Source organism: Typopeltis vanoorti, chromosome 2 (genome assembly GCF_054136105.1).
Source record: "Typopeltis vanoorti isolate ZY-2024b chromosome 2, IOZ_Tvanoo_1.0, whole genome shotgun sequence".
NCBI lineage: Eukaryota > Metazoa > Arthropoda > Arachnida > Uropygi > Thelyphonidae > Typopeltis > Typopeltis vanoorti.
Genome location: NC_143550.1, coordinates 105,008,099 through 105,027,318, shown reverse-complemented (window position 1 = coordinate 105,027,318; position 19,220 = coordinate 105,008,099).

Sequence of the window (19,220 nt, the reverse complement as noted above, 5' to 3'; positions counted from 1 at the left end):
ATTATTCAAATGGATCAATTAGTGCCTAGATTATTCGAAGATGAATTATATTTTCTTCTTTTGTTAATAAACACACATTTTATAGACTCAACTTCGGAGTTTTAAATATTATTTTGCAAGCTTCATAATGGAACAAAAACTTTCAGTGATATCCTGGACGATAGTAAAAATAATTATATCGTAACTGCATTATGCAGTTTATTTATATTTATTTATTTGGAAAAAATGAACTTATATTTTTTATATAACTGGTTCAAGACTTATTTAACAGGAGAGGCAGCAAAACATTTATTAAAATGCCAAAGTAAACAAAAAAAAAATAACAAGGACCAAGAAACACACCTATAAATGAAGTTGTTAATTATTTGAGTCTTATAACAGGGAAGTTCCACAGGAGCGGAAAGAATGTATAGTAATACCATTTATTTATTTATGCAAATAGAGTTTCCTCCCTTTTCTCCCTCGTCCCTATTGGGGCGAGTGGATCCCCCTCATGGGGGGTTAAGTATTTATGGCTGTAGATCCGTGTGTTCACGGGGCTGGTTTGCCTGCTTGTGGGATGAAAAAACGCCAGATAAACTGGGGGAAAAGCCCAAGACCGGCTAACTTGGCTATGGCTGAGGAAGATCTTTAAACTCCTCACTTCGGCGACGGGAATTGAACGTAGGACACTCCTCCAGGCATATGGTTGCGAAGCGCAAAGCCACTTGGCTAACCGCGCGGACAATAATTCCATTGCAAAAGGGTGATGTAAAGACTAATGTAACTAACTATCGACCTGTTAGTATCTCTGTAGTGGTGGTGGTGAAGATTTTGGAAAGGTTGGTTAGGGCTCGCATTCAGAAATGGGTTGACAGAGAATCTCTGCTTCGCGATGAACAGCAAGGGAAGGTCATAACTTGCTTATATTCTACAATATGTTGCCCTTGAAATATACAAGTGATGGATACACCGTGATATTGTTGGATTTTGCTAAGGCTTTTGACAGAATGCAGCATGGAATACTTTTGCATTGATTGGAGAATATAGGATTGGATTATAAAATATTAGCGTTAATAAGAGAATGGCTGACTGACAGATATCGAACAGTGGTTGCAAGATTTAAGGTAACCAGTGGTGTACCCTGGTTATCAATTCTTATTCAATTTGTAGATTAATGAATTGGAAAGAGTTTGAGACGACAACCAGCTACTTGCTGATGATGCAAAGATAGATAAATTAATCAGAAATACAGTACTAGCAGAATGATTTGAATAAGCTGGAATTGTGGGCATTGGAAAATGGCTATCAGTTCAATGTTACGCAGTTATACACTTTGGCCTGATTAGATATCCAATGTCATATTATATTAGTGGGATTATGCTAGAAGAAACTGATCAGTCTAATGATCTTGGAGTTTTAATATATAGGAAATTAAAGTTCAAGGACCTTTTGTAAAGATTGCAAATATAATTCTGAGAATAATTGCAATGCTGAAACGAACTTGCATATGTAAAGATAAGGACGTCATTTTTCCTCTTTACAAGGCCTTGATACGACTTCACTTGGACTATTGTACACCGGATTCTGATACAGTGGAGAGAGCTCAAAGGAGAGTGTTAAAATGATATCAGGATTGTGGAATACTGATTATGAAGACAGATTGAGAATTCGTAAACTGAAGACACCATAAAACAGGAGAAAGAAGGGTGATATTATTGAGACTTACAAACTTCTGAAGAGGTCATACAGGATTTCAGTTGATGGAATTTTTCACTTTATGGAGGGTGGGGAGAGGACGAGAGGGCATCCTTGGCAACTAAGAATGAATACCTTCAAGAAAGGGGTGAAATCTAAATTTTTCTCTCAGAGGGTGGTACGTGATTAAAATGGATTGCCACTGGATGTTGTGAATGCAAGCAGTGTGAATGAATTCAATAACAAGTATGATGGTGTGTGTGTGTGTGTGTGTGTGTGTGTGTGTGTGTGTGTGTGTGTGTGTGTGTGTGTGTGTGTGTGTGTGTGTGTGTGTGTGTGTGTGTGTGTGTGTGTGTAGTATATGGCCTCCATTAATGAGTAACTAACTCCCTGGAGGTCTCTCATAATAATAATAATAATATATTTATATAATTATGCTTTAACCATAGTGGAGAATAGTTCTCAGTTGATAATTTTAGAAATTAAAATATCTGTATTTATAATAGAAAGAAAGATTCTGAAAGAAATAAAAACCGTTGAGTGAGTGTGTCGGACGTGTTTTGAGAGCGTGGGTTAGTAAGAAGTATAACACAGAAAAGTTGAACGAGAAAATGTAAAGGTTTTTGGGAGGTTGTTGGTGCACGTGAAGTGTTGAAAGAGCAAGGGTGCAATCAGTACAATAGCAAAAATTAAATGGGTGAAAATGAGTAGAATGACCAGACAGTAATGATATGGGGAGGCAGAGCGAGAGAGAGAGAGAGAGAGAGAGAGTACAGTCTTCCACACGACATAATATGAAATGGAATGGTTGGATAAACGTCTGGCGAGTGATGTGGCAGAAAAGCAAAAGAACGGAGAAGTGCGAGTGGAGAGAAAGCAAATATGCAAAAGAGGAGTATAAGATAGGGTTTTATATGGAGACGTTATGATAAGAGGAGTGCTTAAGGGAAGTGTGACGAAAACGTGTTTCTCTGGTGCCAAGATTGTTAGTGATGCTGTAAGGATGCAGTGGGAAAGTGAAATAGATGATTACTGAAAAATACTTTGACGAGCAGAGAAAAGCAGGTCATTGTTCCTCCTTATCGAGCCATAATAAGACTCCATCTTGACTACTACATGCAGATATGGATTTCAGGGTTTCTTGGTGAGGAGGAGGAGGTTGAGAGGATCCAGAGGCAAGTGACCAAGATAGTAGCAGGTGTATAGAATGAACCTTACGAGAACAGATTGATGATTTGCGGGTTATAGAAACTGGTTAACAGGAGGAAAAGGGGTGATATGATTGAGACATACAATTACTAAGGGGTTTTTACAAGATTAATTCAGAGGAAATTTTTCATAACAGGTCTGGTGGTGAGAGAACTAGGGGCCATCCTTGGAAACTGAGTAAGAGTGTAGTTAGCAAGGGTGTTAGAACTGGGTTTTTGCTTGGAGAGTGGTTAATGAATGGAACAGGTTGCCGAGTCTTGAGGGTGAGGGGGGGGGGGGGCATGACTGTGAATGAGTTTAAAGCAAAGTATGATAGATACTGCGCAAATGTTGGATAGTTCTTGAAATGATGTTTAGGGTTTCCCTTGATGAGTCTGAGGAATCTTTGGAGTAGCCCATAATAATAATAATAATTATTATTATTATTATTTTGGTAGGGAACTACTGATCTGGCAGGTGGCAAGTGTGGTAAGCGAGAAGATATGAAAATATTTCTAGTACATGCGAAAACGCGCGCGTGTGTGAACTGCACGAAATTGATGAGGCTAGGAATTTGGGTTGATTTTGAACATGGACAAAAAAGGTTTAGAGACGATATTGAAAAAGTAGCCAAAACGATTACATGGCTGTTGAAGAACACGCCGCCAAGCAGGAATGTTATTAATTCTCTTTATGAGGATTGTCATAAGGCCACATCTGCACAACTGCATACAGATCTGGTAGCCTAGTAATCTTCATGGCAGATCTAGACATTGCTCTCTCTATGAGGATAGATTGCAGATTTGTGAGCTTCAAAAACTAGTCGATATGTGAAAAGAGAGGATAATAGAAACATATAAGTTATTTAAAGGCGTTTATAGGATTACGTGTCAGAAAAAGCTTTGCTTGGAGGATGGTGAATGGGTGGAACTCTTCGCCAGACGTAGTTGGGAGTGCTTCGTTGGTGAATGAGTTCAAGGAGAGATATGATATGTATTGTGCGAACAATAGTTAGAGAAGATGTCGTGGATCATAAGAATACTCACTATTTAATTATCCTAAAATAACAACTTTGTGTTCCTTACCTTCTGATATAATTCCATTATTCAACTTTCATGAATGATATCTGGTTCTTTTGCCATGCACTAAAAATCTCACCTGCATCTATTCTATAAAGCTCTACAACTTACATATCACTATCGCGTCCCCCCTTCCTTTGATGCCAGTCTTCCAAACTATATTATTATTATTATTATGTGTAGGCATATGAACGGTCGCACGGTGATATCGCTGCTCCAGTTTTTTATAGTTTTAAAGTGGTTCCAACTCCTGTTTTAAGTTGAAAGTGCTCCCAAGTAACCCTACTTATCACCCCGAAGACAGTGATATAAAATTCAACGAGATCGGCTAAGAAGAAATCAAATTTTGAAGTGTTGAAAAGGGAACAGAGAGGACCGTGGTCAACAACCAGCGAAGAACAAAGGACGTCGCCATCTTTATAATCACGCCTCACTGCCTAAGGGAAGAAAGGTGAGTCATGAAGTGTATCAAATGCCTGGAGGAGTTATCGTCCAACGGAAATAATATAACTTGTACGAAATGCAGTAGGATTCTACACTTAACATGTGCCGGCTTTTCAGAAACAACCGGGCAACATAAATATGAACCCGATGTAACACGTGAAGAATGGAAATGTGTAATCTGCATGAGGAACAAAAAAACGCACTAAGGCAGCCATCTACAATGCAGCCGATTATACCGGAGGCAAAATCAGATGACGAATTGAACAGACAAAAAAATGCAGGTGAGTCCTATAATTTAAACTCTTTAAGTATACTAATAGAAAACGGTCTCGTGACTATAAAAGCCAGCTTAGTAGATCTTGTGCAAGAACTCTTTAAGAAACAGAACGAACAAATAACAAAAAAATCTAGCGAATATGAAGATTTGGTAAAACATAATAATTTAGCAGTTATAGAAGTGTTGCAAACGGTAAAAGACATTAAAATGAGCATTAACGCACTAAAAGACAGGCAACACAATTTGATGAAAGAGACATCCGAACTCCGTCAAGAACTTCATTCTCTAAAACTACAATACGAACGTTTAAATCAGCAACAACATAAAAAAGATCTTGTCATAAACGGTCTTCCTGAAACTGCACCTACAGAAAACCTCAGAGACGTGGTTTTAAAATTAGGCCATGTAATTGATATCCCCCTACAGCTTAACAACATTCAGAAATCGGATTCCTAGGAAGAGCAAAAACCAAGGCTTCCCACGACCTGCACCAGTCATAATTCGTCTTAAGAGCAAGTCCACAAGAGACAATCTCATAAAAGCCAGCAGGCAGAAAAAAACAGTTGCCAAGGACTTGAACGCACAGCAAGACAATACACCAATCTTCCTATCCGAATATTTAACACCATTCAACCAGAATCTGTTGTACCAAACAAGAAAAGCAAAAATGGAAAAAAATTACCAATTTTTGTGGACCAGAGATGCCAAGATATTCATAAGGAAGTCACAAACTTCAAAGCCGATACAAATTAAAAGCACAGAAGACATAGAAAGGCTGCCACTGTGAAGAAAAAAAGCCTCCTAAATAGTTCAAAAAGAAGCCCACAATAAAAAAAGAACGTGAACCATCAAGACAGATGCAATAACACAGGATATATCGGCAATTTCACTTTGATCCAACCTTTCAGATCATTCATTTGACCTCCCAAAGATCTGCCTACTTCCAACACAGCAACCAAATCAATAACAAATATATGTATATATATATATATATATATATATATATATATATATATATATATATATATATATATATATATATATATATATATATATATATATATATATATATATATACTGTATATAACCAGTATCACCCTCAGATAAGCTAATTACAAAGCTTCGAGGGTGCAGTTGAGTTACATCCCAGTAGTAGTATTTATCTAACATTATTCACTTAACATTCTGTAATGAATTCTAGTAGTAAACAGAAAATGTGATAGTAATACTTCAGTTATATATTTAAGTTTAAAATTATATATTTAATTTACAATTTAAATTTAAAAATTATTATTATGTAAACTGCAACATAAGTAATATTGTTTAACTTGTGAGTCATTAATAATAAACACGATTACTATGATTATTATTAATGGTAATAATACACACTTTTTACTCTTGTGTCAATGAGAAATTCTGCAAATGATAATGATATTAAGAGTAATTATAATTCTTACTGAATCATTTTGCAAGAAAAAGATGCATTGTTGCCTAAATATTAGTATATTCATGTAATTATTTGAGAAATAATAAACTATAAAAAAAAAAAAATTATTATTATCGATCTTTGTCAAGTGTCCATTGAACCTCAATCTGCAGCACTTCCAAATTCCTGGCTTCCTTTAGCATGTATTCTTGCCAATGTAGGCAGGGATGTAGTCCTAAAAGAAATAGTGTCAGGGATGTAGCTTGGAAATAAAAATCTAGAGCACGAACTGCGGCATTATTATTATTATTATTATTATTATTATTATTATTATTATTATTATTGTTATTGCGATGGCAGAGAGATTGTCTTGTTTTCTGAAACGAAAATGACAAGAGCGGCAAGCTGCTATTTTTTGACCCAAAGCTGGAAATGCATGATAAGTCTCATTATTATAATTATTATAATGAATTTAAAAAATTTGATATTTGTAAAAAAAAGTATCAGGGTGTCACCCTGGCCCGACTACACTCCTGAATGTAGGTGGAAACCAACTACAGTCTTAAGTCTAAAATGCGAACATTTACAGTATACTTGTCAACATTCAACAGATATCTTTACTCCCAGAGTGCTACGCTATCCGATTCTCTCAAAGAAAGTTGGTACTGACGATGTCCTTTGGTTGGAGAGTTTTTCGAATCCCATTAAGGACTCGAAGAACCTTTAAAAGTTTTTTCATCCGAAAGGAAGTTAATCAGTCTTTTATAAACAAAAGTAAGAAGAGTTTTAATTTTCATTCCTCCAAACGGGCAAACCGGCCAGAAGAACATACGAAACTTACAGACAAATACATTGGCCTCAGAGTCTTAGCTGATTCAACAATAATTCCAATCACTCCCATTAAACCAGATGATAAATGATTAATACATAAGTTAAATATCAATGGCTCCAGCATTGAAACTTTGGAAAATAACTTATAGCTCTTCTTCATTGAGACATGTTATTCCTTTATCGGCATCAATATCTACATTTATCCCATCTACTTCTGCACGCCACAAATTTATCATCCAACCCTATTTCCTACAATTAAAAATACAAAGTGATCCTGTTGAGTTGTAGCAAATGTCTTGGCGTGATCCAGAAATATTACAATATAATCCTCCATCCCTTTTACTATCGTTACCTTATTATAAAATGTAATCAATTGCATTTTAGATATGTAATCCAATTAAATGCTGTCTTTGCGAGAGATTTCTTCTTTCATCCAATTTTTGTTTACCCTAACCCTAATATATACGAAAATAATACTCGAAAAATATTAATGTCGACAATTTTCCTTCAAATGATTTTTTTTCATCATTCATAAAAATCATGCAACCCTTTCTGAAACAATATTAGGCAAAGCGGGTTTCCCGTATAAAGAGGATGTTTCGAATGCATGATTGTCCTTCACATATCACGAAGGTCTCAGCGAGAAATGATACGAAACGTTAAAATTCCCTTCTCTTTTTTTTTTTTTTGGTTTCGTAATAACTAAATAAGACTGCTAATTACACATTTGTCTTTTCCAGTAGCATGTGAATAAGCATTTTTCCCCCTTGTCTGCATTGAGGACAAATTCAATCTATATTACTGTATATCGCAATAAGATAACCAACGCCTAATAATATATTTACTGGGTTATAAGCTGATTTCTTCCTGAGGTTATTAAGCAACTATAGTTTTGTAATATGTGAATGGTAAATTGCCTATGTGAAATTTCGATATATAAATTCTGTATTGATAATACAAAGTAAAATCCATATTTTCATTAACATGATGACACGAGCAAAACTGAAGGCAGTAGTTATGAGCAATTACAGTTTTGCAATGCTGTTATTAAGCAACTACAATTTTGCCCACGCATCCTACGTACACTTTCTTCATTATATCGCACACACACACACACACACACACACACACACACACAGAACAAAGTAAAATCAGTATCGTTTACGATAAAGTCTACACATGTTTGCATTATTTAACGTGATAACCTTTAGAGTAAGTCTGTATATCTGCGATACCGCGGGTATTTCCCAGTGATTAAGGAAGCCTTTTTATACCATTTCAATTCATAGTAGAAAATTATTATTAAAAATCCTTAAAATAAAATTAAAAAAATGCAAAGTGTAATTAAAAAAAAAATCCTTATCCTACGTACGATACGGATGTCGTACAGGCTTACAATCTTTCGTAGGCGAAAGACATTAAAAAAATTGCCCTCGGGAGATCCTGGATCCTTAAACAATGACTTCTTTTCCCCCAGATGATAGTAATATTTTTAAAATATTTATTCTTTTAATTTTAATTTATATTAAAATGTGCTTAAAATATATATATCATAACTTCCAGATATAATTTGGAAGTTATGACACACGAGCTTGTTGGACTATTTTAAATTCTTCTAACAGATTTAAAATTTTTTTTTAATTTTTTAAATTCTTCTAACAAATTACTTCATAAAAATGTAGAACCTAGAAAATAGTTTATTTACAGTACCACTTTTAACCTGCGAAAGTTAGTAATAAAAATCAACACGTAATTAATGAGGACACTAAGAAATTTTCAATACTTAAAACTGTTATAAATCCTAATGCTCCTACATTCAAATCACTATGAGAAAGATGTTGGACACATACATTTTCCTGCTTGGAAACCTTCAAACATTTCTGATAAGCAATTCTTATTTAATATGCACGCAAATCACACGAGAAAACTCAAAAGATTTAATATATTCTTTCACTAATAATCGATCATTTACCAAGATTATTTATATTGATAAACAACAAATAAATAGCAATAATAAATAAACAGAATCAAACAACTGATTTCACATCGAATTTCTAGTTAATGCAATCTGAGTGAATGATATCCAGCCTTGCCGAGTAAATCTCTGCGAGATACAAATGATGGATACAAATCTATCTGAATCCGACTCCACTTCAGAACATTGACGATAAGATCAGAATTACTTTTGTTGAGAAATTGTCTTATAATTCAGCTTGAAGCAGTATCACAGAGAAAGTTGAAGTAAAAAAAGGTCAGTGGTACGGGGGAGCTAGTTGAGGAATATTTGTTAACCACAGTGGCAAAATGCATGCTTTAAGTAAGCAAGATAAAGATATTTGAGAACAATTGAATGACTGGAAATCAAACATGAACAGCAAATGAAACAAAAGGTTATGGGAAAAAGTATAAAGCGACAGGTGGAGATTAATACAAACAGTCCAAGAAAGAAAAATCCCAAGAAATTCTTTCGAATACAGAAACGGTGACAAAAATGATTTCACGACTGTCACCGTTTCTGTATTAAAAGTATGCAATCTTCAGAGTTTGGTAGATAGCAAACGGAGTGATACTCCTATGGTCGAGAGGTATTTATAGGGAGAGATTTTTAAATGGTACAACAAAGGGAGAGAACAAGAACAAGAGTCATCCCTGAAAGATTCTCTCGCGAGTGGTGAGTAAGATGGTTTTTAGCATAGAGAGTAGAAGGTACCGTCATCCATTGCCTGAGAGGTTCGCAAACAGTATATGCCAATTCATTTCATTAAAAAAAATCGCTGATTTTTTTAAATGAATTGAAACGCATCAAGCACGAAACATGCTTGATGCGTTTCAATTCATTTAAAAAAATCAGCGATACTTACTAAGTTACTGTATCCATAAGTATTCGTATTATCGAGTTATACCAAAACTTGTTATTACAATGTTTCTTCAATATCCTGAAGAGAAGAACATTAATCGATACTTGGGTAAACAGGTAGCCATTAAGTAAGTGATCAAATAATTTGTGGACTCTAGTTATATCTATCTAAACGCTAAAATCATGAAATAAATTTCAAGACATTCATGCCAATTCAGTGCCTCGAAGTTCATATGATACAAGTCACGTGTGTAATATTCGATCCATCACCTTTATGAGCACTGCAAGTTATATGCTTCAAGGCAAAAAAAGTAAAATGGAGGGATATAATATTATTTGTTGACCATTTGTTAAAGATTAACAAATGGTCATTCATTGAACTGACCGTATCTGACCTGCTTTCAGTAATGTTGGATTAACTAATGATTGATGTTTGCTTCAGATCAAGCTGTTTATTTTTACAGAGTTCAGCGTTTTGAAGATACTGCTGAATTTAATATTCGTCCTTCTAAATAACATACTGAAGCTCACTATAAAATAGTTTGGAAATGATAAATGAAATTGAACAGGAAAAACCACTTCTATTGTCAACATTGGAAACAACAGAGAATGAATGAAGAAAGGAAGGGTGGGATGAACCCGAGGAGGGGATACTTATGCATATGAGTCATGCACTTAGCTGACGAACCAATCAATAACATGTGTTTGGATAGCTTAGTATTGGTAACAAAGGGCTTTCAGCAGGTTACTTCAGCTCAAATTACAAGTGTGTCGAACTGTATCAATTATAATAATTTAGTTTGGAAAGTAAAGAACTAGAGAAGATGACAAAAACAATTCCAAAACACTACCTTCCATTCTCTCTGCTTAGCATAGAGAAAGGATGTCCAAAATCATTGATGAGGATAAATTGAGGACACCTACTAGCGGTCTTACATTCCTTCTTGATGGATTTAAAACGTATGATTTTCTCTGTCATGTATCGGCTTTAGTGAAGAGTATTAAGAGAAACATATTGTAATGATGCTATCTTTGTAATTAAAAAAAATCTTGTAATATATCTCTTTGGGTATCACTGGATTAGACTTCTGTATTGTTTTTCAAAAACGTTACAGCAGCTTAATCTAGTATAAAGATTTAAAAAAAAAAAACTGCTCATCTTTATATGCTTGGAAACTGCGACGGATTTTTGTCTAGTAGCAAACCCAAATTATACAAGTCTAATACAGCAGTTTTTTTTTTTTTTTGTGACCTCAAGTATTCGACACTCATTTGACCGCTAATGTCATTCACGTTATCAAGAAGCACACTTGTTGTTAGAAGAGTTTTTCAAGCATGTCGCCTTCACTAACAAGTTTCCGCAAGGGCCTTGGAGATTAGATTTGAAATGATAATTTAGTACTCCATGCTAACCTCTCATTGGGGCTGAGAAGCAGCACACTTAACTCACGGTCATGAGTTTACTTCGAGATGCTTTTATACCTCTTCTTATGACATCGTATGGAGTGTGGGATAAACTCCTACTGATCTCTTTTAAAGACAGGTGTTAATACTTGAAATGCATTTCCTCCCCTCACACACTCACTCACAAACTGTTTATGTGTCGTCAGACGTGTACTATAAACGGTGAATATTTGCCTATTAATCAGCCTTATCGCGAATAATAATCTTTAATCATGGATTATGTTCTAAACATTACTCATGTAAAAAATAATAATAAAGAAAAATTAAATGTTTTTTTTTTTTTAAATAATTTTCTCTGGTGCATCATTCCATTGTAACGTGACGCACACTTTTTCCGAAATGGCGGAGTAAGCTTAAAAAGATATATTTGCATACGTTGCATTTTGTGTAGGACAGAAATAAAATCAAACTGTATGCATTCTGTGTATCGTTTATTATAAGAAATTCAAATTCAAACCTCGAAGTTACGCGGTAGGTGGGACCAACAAAAAAGCGCGTAAGTCGAATTCGCGTAACTCGAGGTATAATTTTGCATGTAATTTATATATACAAACATACAATTGGAACCAAAAGTTTACAAAAACACCTATATTTTTTAAGAAATATAATCATAATTGTAGTTTTTCGTACATAAAAAAAAAGAAAGTTATTTCGATGTCAATGGTTTCATAAAATCTAATAGATTCGTCTGACGGCATAATGTCTTTTTCTTGTCACGCGCAAAATTTCTTCATAGCAAGCTAATGATTTTTTTATTCCTTGCCTTGTGGCTACAATTCGTTCCTCATTATAATCTATGTCCTCCAAAATCTGCAAACCTTTCTTTTATGATTGTTCTTACTGTGGATTCCTGTAGATCAAACTTCTTTGCTAGCTCACAAATTTTCATTCCGCCTTCAAAATCCTTTACAATGTTGAGTTTTGTTTCCAAAGTCAATGTTTTTCTTTTCTTGATAGCTGTAGAAGAATCGGACTTGCTTCTTTTGGATGACATTATTATTTTTTATGTGATAAAATTTTTATCAAGAACATCACATTAAACAATCGCAAGGTTTGTAGACTACAAAAATCGTGTATGAATGGAGACCGCGCGAAACACGTCGGTGCTTGTTCACAGCATGTGCGACACTTGCGAATGCGGCCGGCGCCTGAAAGATACGACTAGTAGTGAGGCGTGAAGCGGGACGGGAATACATATATATAAGAAACCGCGTAACTCCGCATTCGCGTAAGTCGGGGTATGATTCTACCGTACAATGAATGATCTACCACGTGACGCAAGGAAGTCACGAGGCCTATCTGATACTTGAGTTAAAACAACCAGTGTTTGAATTCCATCTAGAGCACAAGAAACCTTGATAAGGTTTTTTTCTATTTAATGTGAGTATTCCGGAATGACGTAACATAAATTAAGTTTCGCAAAACCTCTGCAAATGAACTCATTCACTCCGTAAACAACCTACCAGAAGAACACTTGCTGTTAACAGACATAATGCACTGCCCCCTAGCCTCGCTTCCTTCTGTTACAATTAAAAATAATAATAATAATAACAATAAAAGACTATATCTGCACATTGATGCGATACGCAGAATTCTTATCTGGTTACATAAAGCACAAACGCTTGCAATTCAGGGTTTCATATTAAAGCCGTAAGATTATTTTTATGTGCAGTATAAAAATATACTGTATATTTTGATAGAGCGTCATTTACTACTTCCCGTGTTTGATAATTATATTATAAAATAACAAGATCAAAATATTAATATCAAGGTATTCATAATTATCAATATTAAAGTATTAAAATATTTTTAAATTACAGCAGTATGGAATGACTCAGTTAAAGACTCGTTACTTGATTTTTTCATTATGTGTTAGTATGGTAGAATCTGGTAAGAGCTTGCAATTCAGTGTAAGATCTTGCTATGAAATAAGAAATATTTATTTTCGTATAAGCCACTGAAAAGTTGTCTATGATGCAAACACATCAGGATTGTGCATGCACGATCCTGATGTGTTGGTGACATCGATGTTGTGAGTCACCAGATGGATTGTAGGTCGCTGAGTGAATAAATCTTGTCAAAAAAGTAAAGCTAAAATTTAATAGCAAATACACACGAAGGGAAATAATTTCCCCACTTTTTTGGTTTACATTTGGATAGGATAGGCATATTCGGAAATTCTTGATTCTTGAGTTATTGCAATAACCGAAACTAAAACGTATCTCTTGCATCCGTCGGGAAATTTAATCGAAATCAAAACTTATCAGACAATTGATGTTCTGTAATAATGTTTACGTGTCGTGATGCATCCCTAAATTTAGAAAGTTACATTTCCTTCCTTCCCCTTTTTTTTAATGCCACCCTTGAAAGGCTAGCACTTTTAGTTTTTTCATTTTTTAGCACTTTTAGCACCGTGGATATGCTGAGTATTAAGTAATCTATCCGCTGTAAAGAGCGAATGTGAAACTTTAACATGGTAAAAAAAGTACTTGAATTTCTCTTAAGATGTGCAGTAATATCTACAATTAAAAACCTTGACTCGTTTGCATATTACAATGACCAGTCGCTTAGCATTATTTCCATAAAAGTCAAGATTCAGGAGAGGGAGAAGCTATAAAACGAATGTACAGTACTGTATTCTGTATTTCCTCCTCTTTCCCCCCCATACACACTGTCTTCTGTATTTCCTCCCCTTCCCCCCTTCCCCCCATACACACACACTGTCTTCTGTCTGAATGGATGTGTTTACTTGAAGCCCAGCTTGCCACAGATATTTCATAGGCGTTTTTTCCTTATTTGCAACGTCAGTCTTCCGCTTGGATAAAAGAATATTTTTTGGGGTTATTACCACGGGTAGAAACTCACCAGTGGTAATACCACTGGTGAGCTTCTACCCGTGGAAAACTATGTAGTACTTAGATTTTGAAGCAGGTTTAGAATTGGTTGTTAAAAATGCTCTAGGTACAGAAAATTATACTTGGAACTGTATTAATAAAGAAAGCGTTTCGACAACCAGCAGTATCCAGTGTAATATGCATACGCAACTGGCCAGGATGCCAATTTTTTTTTAAAATATTTAAAAAAAGTAATATAATATAATTAAGTTAATAATTTTAAAAAGTTTAAAACGCAATTTTGAATTATTATAAATAAATACTAAAATAATAAAGTTTATTGACTATCGAACCAATAACGTAATTATTTTATTTGTAAATGAGAAACAACAAACTACAGCCAAAACTCAAATACAGTAAGTAACCAGTCAGTTTTGTGAAGCACTGGTAATACAAACAGGAAAGAGTAATCGATCAATGCAACTTAATGTTCAAGCAACAGTAATAAAAGTGATATTGCTTGATTTGATTAAGGCCCCTGGTGTTCATTGATGTAGATATTTAATGACTTATTCACTTCCTGTTAATAATAACAGTTTTCAATCAGGCTTAATCTATTAGGTTTTTAACACTTCTTGTTTCATAAAATATATTTTACTTAAATTTTCAATAATCTCACTTAATTCAAACTGAACAGTAGTCACGATATTAGAATGCTATTACGAAATGCACAATAAGGACTGCATGTTTTTCCTCTTGATAACTGAATCCTGTTCCTGTTTACGCCTACCCGTGGATCCACCTCGTACCATGCAAGCGTTCGAAACCAAATATGACGTATATATAATATTGTGATTAATCCTTACATACTTAATCCCTCATTAGGACGGTTCAACCGCTTAATTGGTCCACTACACACACAATCATCTTTACTTTGTTTTTCGGGTTTTCCGATCATTCTGTCACAAAATATTACAACGCTTTTTCTTTTTTCCTTTTTTTTTTAATACAACTCTATAAAGTACTGCCTTTTAGGTTTGAACTTTTTTTTAATGTGATGTTTACGTACAACTATTTTTTTTTAAATCATGAATATGTATATTAAAAAGCAGTAGAGATATGCTGCATTACATCTCTATTTTTATCCATTCTGTAAGTTATATCACTCGATATCAAAAAAAGTTTTATTTGTTTTTACTAGATCAAAGTATAGGATAGGATCTTTCAATTAACTGTTTTGAAGGGAAGACTGAATCAATCTGTTTCTTATATTACATGTTCTTCTCTACATCTGTTTAAACTGGCAGAGAAATTTAAGTGGGAGAGTAATCACATGATGCAGAATATAGTTCCCCAGGTTCAGGACTCAAGAGGATAATTAACATGAAGTGTAAGGGGGGGGGGAAGGGGTGTAGTTTATGTATACTAATACTAGGAGCATTGCGAATAAAGGAGAGAGACGTTTTTGACATTAGTTAGCTGAACTTGACCAAAAATTATAGGCATTAGTGAGACTTGATTGACTGAGGATGATATAGTCATAGGGATAGAATATAAGGGATGTGGTATTTTGAATGGAGGGAAAGAACAGAATGGAATGAGGGGGGGGGTTGTCAATGGAAACGAAAGAAGGGAAAGAACATCAGGGGACAGGGATGCAGAGGACGGTCATTTAAGACTCTGGTGTGAAATAAATGCCAACTGTATGAAATATATAGCTGGTTGTTGTTATACGCCAGGGGGTATAAAGGAGAATCTAGATGACATGCGTTTTCAAATTAGCACAATGAGTGCAGGTCAAGTAATTATTATGGAGGAGATTTCAAGTATGGGGACATAGATTGGAAGGAGGAAAGGTCACAGGAAGGGAAAGAATGAAATTTATACAGCTACTAAGAGATAACTTAGCACTGACTTCGCTTGAGGAAAATCATATGGTCTTGACCTTGAAGAATATCAGACATACAGAATTTTCGGTTAAGAAGAGGAGTCTGCTTTCAACAGTGCCATGGCATAAGAGTCTGGAAGGGAGAGATGTTGGTAGTGAATGGGAAGTAATCAAGGAGTATTTGAAGACAGAAGTATCAGACTGTATACCCAGAGTTAAGAGGATAAATCTGGTAGGAATTGGGTGAACGAATTGTATCATTAAGCAGAAGTTGCAGAATGAGAAAATTGTGGAAGGTGAACACAAAAAAAAAAAAAAAAAAAGGTGATCAGCATGCCCATGGTCAAAGCAAGTCACAGCAAGAAGATTGACTTGTATGGTAAGGAAGGCCAAAGCTAATTTTGGAAAGAAGCTAACTGATGAGTGGTTTGCTTGGAGGGTTGTAAACAGAATATAGTTTTAGTCCACCTGTATTGTTGGTGTGTATCTTAATTCCAGTTTCTTCCAGGTTTGTGGTCGTTGTTTTCTTGATCTCATTGTATCTTATGTTTTTTTTTTTTTTTTTTGATGAAGGTAGCTGTGCCGCCCCTATGGCGTTGAGCCTATCATTCCGTGAGTCTCGTTGACTAAAAGGATGTCCACTCTATAACGCGCAGCAAATTCTTCCAATTCTAGGAGATTATTGTTTAGTCCATTAGCATTCCAGAATGCGATCTGTATGAAATTATTCGAAATAGGCGTATTAGTCATTGTTTAACATTGAGAATATTACTTGAGTGTTTTTTAGGAACTTATTTGTATCACTTTGGTTGGGGTTGGTCTTGCTGAAAGTCGTTAGCATCTCCCCTAGGGTGGCAGCTAGGATAACAGCTGAGTTATCCTAGCTGCCATATGTTTGTATGTTTGTTGTTTGTTGGGAGTAGATTCTGTTGGTTCGATCTTTGAGGAAACTGCTGCTGCATATGAGCTGTGTGATGTTGTTTGCTGGTGGGTACCTCCTTCCAAGAGTACTGTACGTTTTTGAGATGGTGGAGTGTTTGCTTTTCTGTTTTTTGCCAGGTTATCTGGGTGGTGAGTGTAGCCTTTATAGTTTGCTGGGTGTGGTCCACCACAGTTTACACATGTGGCTGGAGTAGTGCGTGGTTTGGAGCATATGTGAGAAGGGTGATTGTTCCCGCATTTTACATATTTGTACTCCGCTTTGCATAATGTTTGTGAATGTCCGTATTTCTGGCACCGATGGTATTGCCCTGTAGTTGCTTTCCGCCTTAGTGGTTCCGTTTTAATCACTAGATTGCATACAGTCTTTAGATCATATATTTCTCTTTGGTTCTTGCTTATTTCAACTAGCACCAGGGGCATGGGACGCTTGTCCGCCCTGTACATCCTAGAGACCTTAAGAGGTTCGAGGCCTTGTGTTTTTAGGTCAGAGGCTATTTCTTCTGCTGTTACAGTTTCTATGAGCCCTCTTAATACCACTTTTAAGTTTTTTTCACTTTTCAGCTGAAACGTATGATACGGGATTTCCAGCTCGTCCATGTGTTTGGTAAGTCGGTAGTCCGATACTCCTTTTGGCTGTATTCGGACTCCTTCATCTGAGTTTTTGACTGAAGTGAAATTAATTTCTGAGTTTTTCATGACCTCCACAACTGTTGACCATTATTCCTTAGCACGTAGAATCACCGGCGGTATTCGTTCTTTAATCTGTGCAGATGTTTCAATTGGTGCTTCATGGTCTGCAGTGATAGCCACTTTGTCTTTGGGCGCTTGGGGCTCTGCTGTTGTAACCACCTTCCTGCGCTTCTTCCTACTGACAACTTGATAGTCGTCGGTGTCCTGTAGTGTGTGAATATCAGCTGTTGTGGTATTTCCTCTGCTGGTGTCTTGTGAGGTGTTGGGAAGAGGATCAGGGGATTGGTAGTCCTCTGATTCAACCTCTGCTATTTGGTGGATTGCTACCTTTCCTGGCCATTTCCTTTGCAGCAGGCCTCCTACATGCTTGAAGACTGCCAATAGCTGCTTGAAGTCGAGCTCATCATATGGAGTGTCCATAATTTGTGATTAGAAAGAGAGTATAGAGGTTGCTCAGGTGTCCCGAGCAGTTTGCAAGTAATCCTGTGGACTTTGAGGGTCCACTCGCTAATCCCGTAGACACGTTTAGCGTAGGCGTCTACCAGCAAAAAGTTAGTTTATTATGGATGGCTATCCTAAAAACAAGGAAAAAGGAGTTTCAGGAACTTACTTAGACACAGTGCAGAGACCTACCTCCCTAAAGTACTATTCATCCACCACTGGTCCTCATTGCGGGTGGGGTCTGCCGGCAGTCAGACCTCGTGCATATTTCATGCAGAGGGGGAGATAGTAGGTCTCGGACTGTGTTAGTTCCAGTGCAATGTGAGCTTCCCAAAAAACCTTATATAAAATTCAACTAGGCAGAATTTAGAGGAATACGTCCGATCCCTCTCCCTCCTCGTTTCCAGTCTCAATGCCGTAATCGGACTCCGGTTTTCCTGTGATGAGTCTTTAACCATTCTTTTATAGTGGTTTATTTTCAGTTGTATCAGAGAATTACCATTTTTTTGCAAGTTTCATTTCTCTTTTATCATGTGTTTCTATGTTCGATCCAGTTTCTGACATCCCTTTATTTGTGCCGTTTTTATCCTTTTTCTTAGAGCTGTTGTCATTTTTTTAAAAATCAATTTTATTTTAAACATACTTTCTATTTTTTTATTATTTATCTTTACCTTTAGCTATTTTGGAAATATTGACATGGTCCCCAATAACTGAATGATTATCTAACCTCAAGTTCTGTAAATTCTGACAGCTGTTATTATCTTGTTATTATTATTTATTATTTTTTAGTTTCATATCATGCAACCAATAATAGATTTCAGGTCGCATGCTACCCTGATGCATTTTTGCACATTTTTGTGTTTATAAAACGAATTTGCAGGTTTTTTTTTTTGTTTTGTTTTTAATATTGAATTAGACAAAGTCAGTTAATACTAATCATTCTTATTTTACTTCGTTTCACCATTATTTCCCTTAACTTTTCAACTCGTTTGTTACCTATGCTTGCTTGCATTTAGATCGCCTAATATAAGTACGGTAAGTTATTTTTATTTGTGTTGTAAGTTATTTGTCAAAATTCCTCGGATTCTTATTTATTTTCTTCTGAAATATAAACACTGAATATTGTCATATTTCGTCTTTGTATTTTTAATCTTGCTTCTACTATTCTTTTCATTGTATTAT